The following is a 6,878-nucleotide window of genomic DNA, read 5'->3' as shown; positions in this document are numbered from 1 at the left end:
TTTTTCTCATATTTCTCATATAAGCTGTCGGGTCATCTGACCCGTTCCTGGCAGGAATTAGTGGCATTTTCTCCATGGCTGTGCTAGTGTTAAGGTATGGGACAGGGTTATAAACTACTTTTTAGGTGGAATTTACGACGACCTGTGACTTTGCAGCTTAGCCAACACTTTAGAAACTGCTACCGACGTCCAACCAGGCCAAGTGGTCTATTCGTGACACTCACAATATACAGAGCACTCACTCCATATCAAGTACTTCAATCGACTGACTTGCCACTCTATGTAGATGCAAATAATTATTTACCCCATAAATAATGCAGTCAAGACCTTGCTGCTGTATCGTAAATAGCGAGAGCGAGAGTGAGACGTATGGCAGCGCTGCTCTCTCCCTCTGTGCTCTCTGTGTAAGTGTGTGTCTCCCTGCGGTGTGATTTAAGGACCGGCAGGCCCCACATAGAGAGACAGTACACATTGGGAAATAGCTGTGGACCTCAGCGAAGCAGGACTTTTGTTTTTCTGGGCATTTGTCAAAAGCTGACATGTCAGGTCAGACTACGACATGAGGGGGAAGGAGGGGGTGAATGGGGGTGGGGTCGTTGAAGAGTGGCTGTTTAGGACCGGGGTGGAGTTGGTTTAGTTGGATATTCACATTTTTCACTGGATATTTTTAATTAAACCAGCATTTGGTTCTGGAACTCTAATAGCCTCTTATCAAGCGGGCAGAAAAGTGGCAATTTTTTTATTAGAACTTGAGGACTGCATACTTTTTTTGCAAACCAAAACAACATCATCATCATTAGGTGGCTTCTTCGTTCCGAAGGTTGCCTATCACTCTCCAACCCATTCTGTCCCCACTTCTTCTCTCCAACTCCGTGACTCCGCCTCTCACTCCACTCCAATCACAGACATCGTCTACCCAGCCTCTTCTTGGTCTTCCACTTCCTCTCTTTCCATCCACCTTCCCCATCACCACCTTCTTGAACATCTCCCCGCTGGATCCTCTCAGAACATGCCCGCACAACTCCATCTTTCTCTTTTTCAACCTCTCCAGCAGCTGTCCCCCTTGCATATCCGCTCTTCTCAGTACCTCCTCATTCTTGATCTTATCCTTCCATGTTATCTTCAGCATCTTCCTCAGTGTCCACATTTCAAAAGAGTCTATCATCCTCTTTGCCTCTTCATTCAGCGTCCATGCTTCTGCTCCGTATGAAAAGACTGACATAACATACGTTTCCAAAATCCCTGGTCTTCGTTTTCCAACTTATGTTTCTTCTCAATAATTCTTTATGGTTCCAGAATGCGCCCTTTGCAATTCCGGTTCTTCTCTTAATGTCCATGTTAGCTCTTCCACCTTCACTGATCCAGCTTCCAAGGTACATGTACTCCTTCACTTGTTCAAGTTTTTCTCCATCCACCTGTATTTTACAAACAGTTCCTGGTGTTTTTTCAATGATCATTACTTTAGTTTTCTTTGTGTTTAGTGACATTCCATAGTTTTTGCATTCGACATTCAGCTTATTCATCATGTCCTGTAGATCTTCTTGACAGTTACAGACTATAGCAGTGTCATCCACGTATCTTATATTGGTGATGTTCTCTTCGCCAAGTTTTACTCCTTTCCCTCCTCTCAGACCTTTTTTCATCAGTGATTCACTGTACATATTAAAGAGTACAGGGGACAAGATGCATACAACAATGCAACATACTTTATACTTATAGCAGATGCATGAGCCTGGTCTCTTTTGAAAGATGACAAGTCAAGACAAGTCATCCAGAAAAAAAATGCACTTTTAGTGCTATCGTAATAGAGTAACATAGGTCTGAACTTGAGTTGTAGAAAAACTTGTACAAATCCAGACGTAGCGATAGCCTGAAGCCTTATGTAGTACATATCCAAATTTCATAAAGATCCATTCAGAAATTAGTGATTAGGAGTGATTTTGGTAAACAGTGTACAAAGAAAAACTCAGTTTTCTCATAGACTTCAATTAATTCGGCTGTTTTTCTCTTCCTGTGTTTTAGTTTTTTTTTGTTTTTTAGATTCATACATGCATGTGGGGTATCATTGGAAAGCCACACTCATTGGCTACAATGATCATTTTCAAGATTGGATCTAGATTAACGGAACTACTGCAGCCTGAGTCTGGAGTGGTATTTTGCGCAAAACCGTGTACTTTGCACAAGCCTCAAATACCGGCATGTAACTTGAGAACCGCTGAATGGATTTTGTCGGATTTTGTCGCTATCGACAGGCAACAAATAAGCCTTCAATTCGATATATATATTGTATTACAAAATATGCACACTCGAGCCACTAGGGGTCGCCAAATTGCCGGTTGCAAAAAGTCAGAAAAACTTCCCATATGTAGTACCAGACGTTGCATGCTAAGAGGTGAACTCTAAGTCATTTAATTTGAACACTATTGAATTTAAATGGTAATTTAAAAAGTTGATAAAATTATATATATATATTGTGGCAACCGCCGCGGCACGCCACTGAGAAGGGAATGTCGCGGCGCAAGAAACTGGCTCTGCGTCACGCACAGAGAGGGGAATCCCGGAAGTGACAGCTTGTGGCACCCGCAACGCGTCACTCGCAGAGGAGGAGTTCCCGGCTGGCGAGACACTGCTGACGCGCCACGTCTAAAAACGAGGTGGCCGGGATATGGTGAGCGTGGCAAGACAGGTCGGCCGAAGGGATGGTGGAGCGAGGAACGGGCACAAAAAGAGCGTTTCCTCATTCCCCCCCTCCCGTAGATATCCGTCACGGACTGAGTGGAGGCATTTAGGTAGCTGATTAGTACTGATGTAATACACACTTGCGCAGCACTAGGCACACACATCTCACACGCACACATGCCCGACAGACACACTAGCTGATTAGAACGGATAAGATACACCTGCGCATAATTAGTTGACACACTTCTCACGTGCACACACATAGACCCACACAGTACATTAACACTAGGATAGAGAAGATCAAGGGGAGCGAGTTGGAGTTGTGTTGATAGAAAGTGAGAGATTGTGAATATTCAGAGGTGCGACGGTGAGAGGTAGTGGAAGGAGAGGAGAAAGCAGTAGGTGTTCTTTGTGTACTGGACCCTGGACTGGCTGAGATTCCCCCTTGTGTACTGACCCTGGACTGGACGACGACCCTGAGTATTGAACAATCCCCTTTTCTGTCTGCGAGCCTCCTTTGTGTTATTGACCCCCGGACTGTCCACGACCATTCTTTTGCTTTTTGTATGCTTGAGGTGAGCGGGACATTGGGAGGCGCAGTCTGCTGGTTCATGGTATTGTTTTGCTATCGTTTTGATTATTTAAATAAAGTAAACAAAAGAGACTGTGTGTGGAAATAGCAAATAGCCCGGGCTGTTACAATATATATATATATAAAGAAAAAAAGAAAAGGTTGCTGATTATTGTCTGAGTATTACTCAGTATGAAAATAAGGATTTTGACTTCCTCACATGACAGCGGTATTGAAGATAGAAATCAAATTGTGAGGGCTGGCCCAGTACTGCGCGCTTCTCAGTGCCAATTACCATCACGCACCTGAGAGGCGTTTCCAATCAGCTCGGCGGAGCACTCTTATACTCGGTTTGCTGATCATTCTGTGTCGGGTCGTTTTGTCACCACCAGCTCTACTGCTGTTCCCTCTCGTTGTTTCTCCAGTGCGCCAGACTCTGCTAAGGACAGCGCTGCAGAGCCGCAGAGTCAACCCTGCTGTGGGCAGTGCAGCAGAGCCCTACTTGACTAGAAGACATTCCCCTCTAATGGAGTTAATGTTTTGTTGCACATTTCTGTTTTTTGTGAAAATAAATACGCTCGTCGTTTTTGGCTAACTCTGAACTACCTGTCTGTGTCGTGCTGTTGGGGTTGTTTACAAAACCTAACACAAATATCTCGAATATGTGAATATCCAGAATCAAACCAACTTTACCCCGGTGTGTTCAGGGGGTTTGTTGTGGGAAAGCACTGGTCAGTCATAAACAGGACCTCTCCTCTAGGAATACTTCTATTGTTGTTTTAATGACCGGCACTACGTGCTAGACTGTCTGGCTGCGTGACAGAGTGCTACAGGGCACAACCATACATGTGACCACTTGTGGGTTTCCAGGAAAGGATAATCTGGTCAAAATGTGTTGTGTCTTTTATTGTCTGCAAAGGTTCAAACAGAATACTTTGGTTCTTTGATCGCTGCAGCACTTCCTGCAAAGTTGTTTTCTCTGACTGTCATAGCATTAAATAACAGTCCTCACTATGATTAATAATCTACACAGGGTTCTAGTCAGGGTTGGTGTGGGGGTAGAGCTGTATATTAGCTTGGCAGCTAGCTTTAACCAGTGGCAGGTGGCCGAGTGGGCTCCTCATTAGAGTGCTGGTGGTTTGATTACAGAGTATAGCTAACCCATGCCTTCTGCTGTAATGCACTTACATACAGTACAGGAAGCACGGTTTCTCAGCAGTTACTTGCCATATGTTACCACATGGGTATAGAAAAAAACAGCTACAGATTGGATAATGTTCTAAACTACAATTTGCATCCTGAGCAAGCATTCATAGCAAAAGTAGCAGAGGTGCAATTGAACTGCTAGTGAAATCGAACATGAACACAATGCTATTCTAAATCCCTAATCTAAAGTTATAACAATAGTCTCTAGCAGGTATCATATATAACATATATACTGTGTATATATATATATATATATATATATATATATATATATATATATATATATATATACATATATATCACCTTGTGTCCCCCAGTGCTCGGTCCTTGGACCCCTCCTCTTCTCCCTCTACAGTCCAGGGGTGGCAAACCCGGCTCTTTGCCCGTCAATGTGTGGCTCTAGAAATAAAAATAAAAAGTATAATATATATATTTTTTTGTATGTCACTCATTCCATAAGGACGTAGAATAAACATTTACAGATTTTTTTTAAATGGTCCATTTGCATGTTCTTGGTATCTGAATCTAGGTACATCTATGGATCTCAGGGAATGTATTCCCAGTGTCAGAAATAGTGTGTCTGTTACTGAAAAATCTAAGCAAATGAATAAAGGGAAGATGATTAAACAGAAGGTTTTGTAGATACAGTACTGAATTCTGCCATCTTTTTTATAATGTACATTTCTCCACCATTTTTCATCATATTGCAACACTGTTTTTTGCTAGACGTTCACAGAAAGGTAGATAAACTAACTGTGTTCTGTTTTATGGCAATAACGTTCAGGTTTGTGGGAGATAATCCCAAAAAATAAGAGAAATAAAAAAGTAAATCCAGAAGTCAGATGATTGACAGGGGCTGGCGTGAGCTGGGTAGGGTAGTTTTTCGAAATTCAAAAGCCCTGAGTCTCTTCCTTCAAAAGACTACACTCACTTTTGGCTGCTCCACTTCCTCCTGTCAATAAGCGCCGGTTTCCGACTCAATGCCCTGGGATTTCTATAATCTTATATTTCACTAATAACAGTTAAAATCAAACGTAATGCTGAAAATATAAAATTTTACTGTATATCTCGGGCTTAAGAGGTTAACCCTGTGAGGCCTTAAAAAGACATTAGCAACTTCAGAGGCCAGAGGGTGGGACATATAAACACATTTACTATCCAATAGTATTGTGAGGCTGAACAACAGGACCAATTGACTATACATGTGCTTACACATTTTTAAATAAACATTTACAGAGTTTTTTTTTTTAATGGCTAAAAGTGATTTTGTAATTTTGCAACCGTACTTTTAACCCTGTGACGCCCAAATAAAAAAGATATTAGCAACTTCAGAGGCCAGAGGGTGAGACCTATAAACACATGAAGGGTGCCGTGACTGAAAAAAAAGGTTGAGAAACGCTGGTATATGGTGTGGCTATTTGTGGTACCACAGTAATCTTTGTGGCTCTTAGTCTCTGACTGGTTGGCCACCCCTGCTCTACACCAAATCTCTGGATAACATTATTACATCTCATGCCTTCTCATATCACTGCTATGCCGATGATACTCAACTGTTCCTCTCCTTTCCTCCCTCAAATGGCCGGTCTGCATATTCATTAACGTTATAAAATGTTAGTTTTCGGACTGTAAAAAGTGAGAGGGACAAAAACAAGATTTTGAAGCAGGTATATAGTAAGCAAGGGATCATTTATGGCAAGCCGGTCATTGTTGAGATTTAAAAACCCAACAGGGTGACTAGGCACCGAGGCAGAGCCCCGCTTATAACACGGCAACTTAATAAAGAAATTAATAAATAGACAGTTGTGCCTTCTGAGCATTCTGTCGTAGGCTGACTGCTGCCTGTGAGCATAGCATGCCTAGTACACGCATTAGCGGCTAATGATTAGTCTATTTAGTGTTAGTATTCATGGTAAACTGAACATTTCCATTGAAGGTACAGTGAGACAAAGTGAAGGAGGACAGAATCTTGCTCCACTTTTCCCTGTCTGTAGTAGTTGGAGCCCAGTAACTCTGCACACTCCCCTCTCATTTGCATCACGAATCAAATGTTTCATTTTCTCCAAATATGTTAAAATTAACCTCAAATAAATCCTCCATTGTTAGTTTTTGCCACAGTGTTAGTGAATAATATCAGATGTAAACAAAGTTGTACCCGGCCGGGACCTTTTAATGCGGAAGTGCAGATTGATATGAACCAAGTGCTCTGAGGCTTTGATCAAAGATGGTTTTGATGAGACACAGGTCTGTTATAAAGGGCAGCGGTCATTATCAATAATTATTACATGGCGTTTTAACATTCGCGAAAATGCTTGATTGTGATTGGTCAATAGCGCTCGGTTGGCCATAGCAGCAGTCAGTTGTTTTTCGATAACTGACCGCTGTCAGGGGCAACCGAGCAATAATGACCGCTCTTCGCAGCCGG

This window comes from Notolepis coatsorum, assembly GCF_963971535.1.
Source record: "Notolepis coatsorum genome assembly, chromosome: 2".
Lineage (NCBI taxonomy): Eukaryota > Metazoa > Chordata > Actinopteri > Aulopiformes > Paralepididae > Notolepis > Notolepis coatsorum.
The sequence above is the reverse complement of the archived record's forward strand: the minus strand, read 5'-3'. Positions refer to the sequence as shown.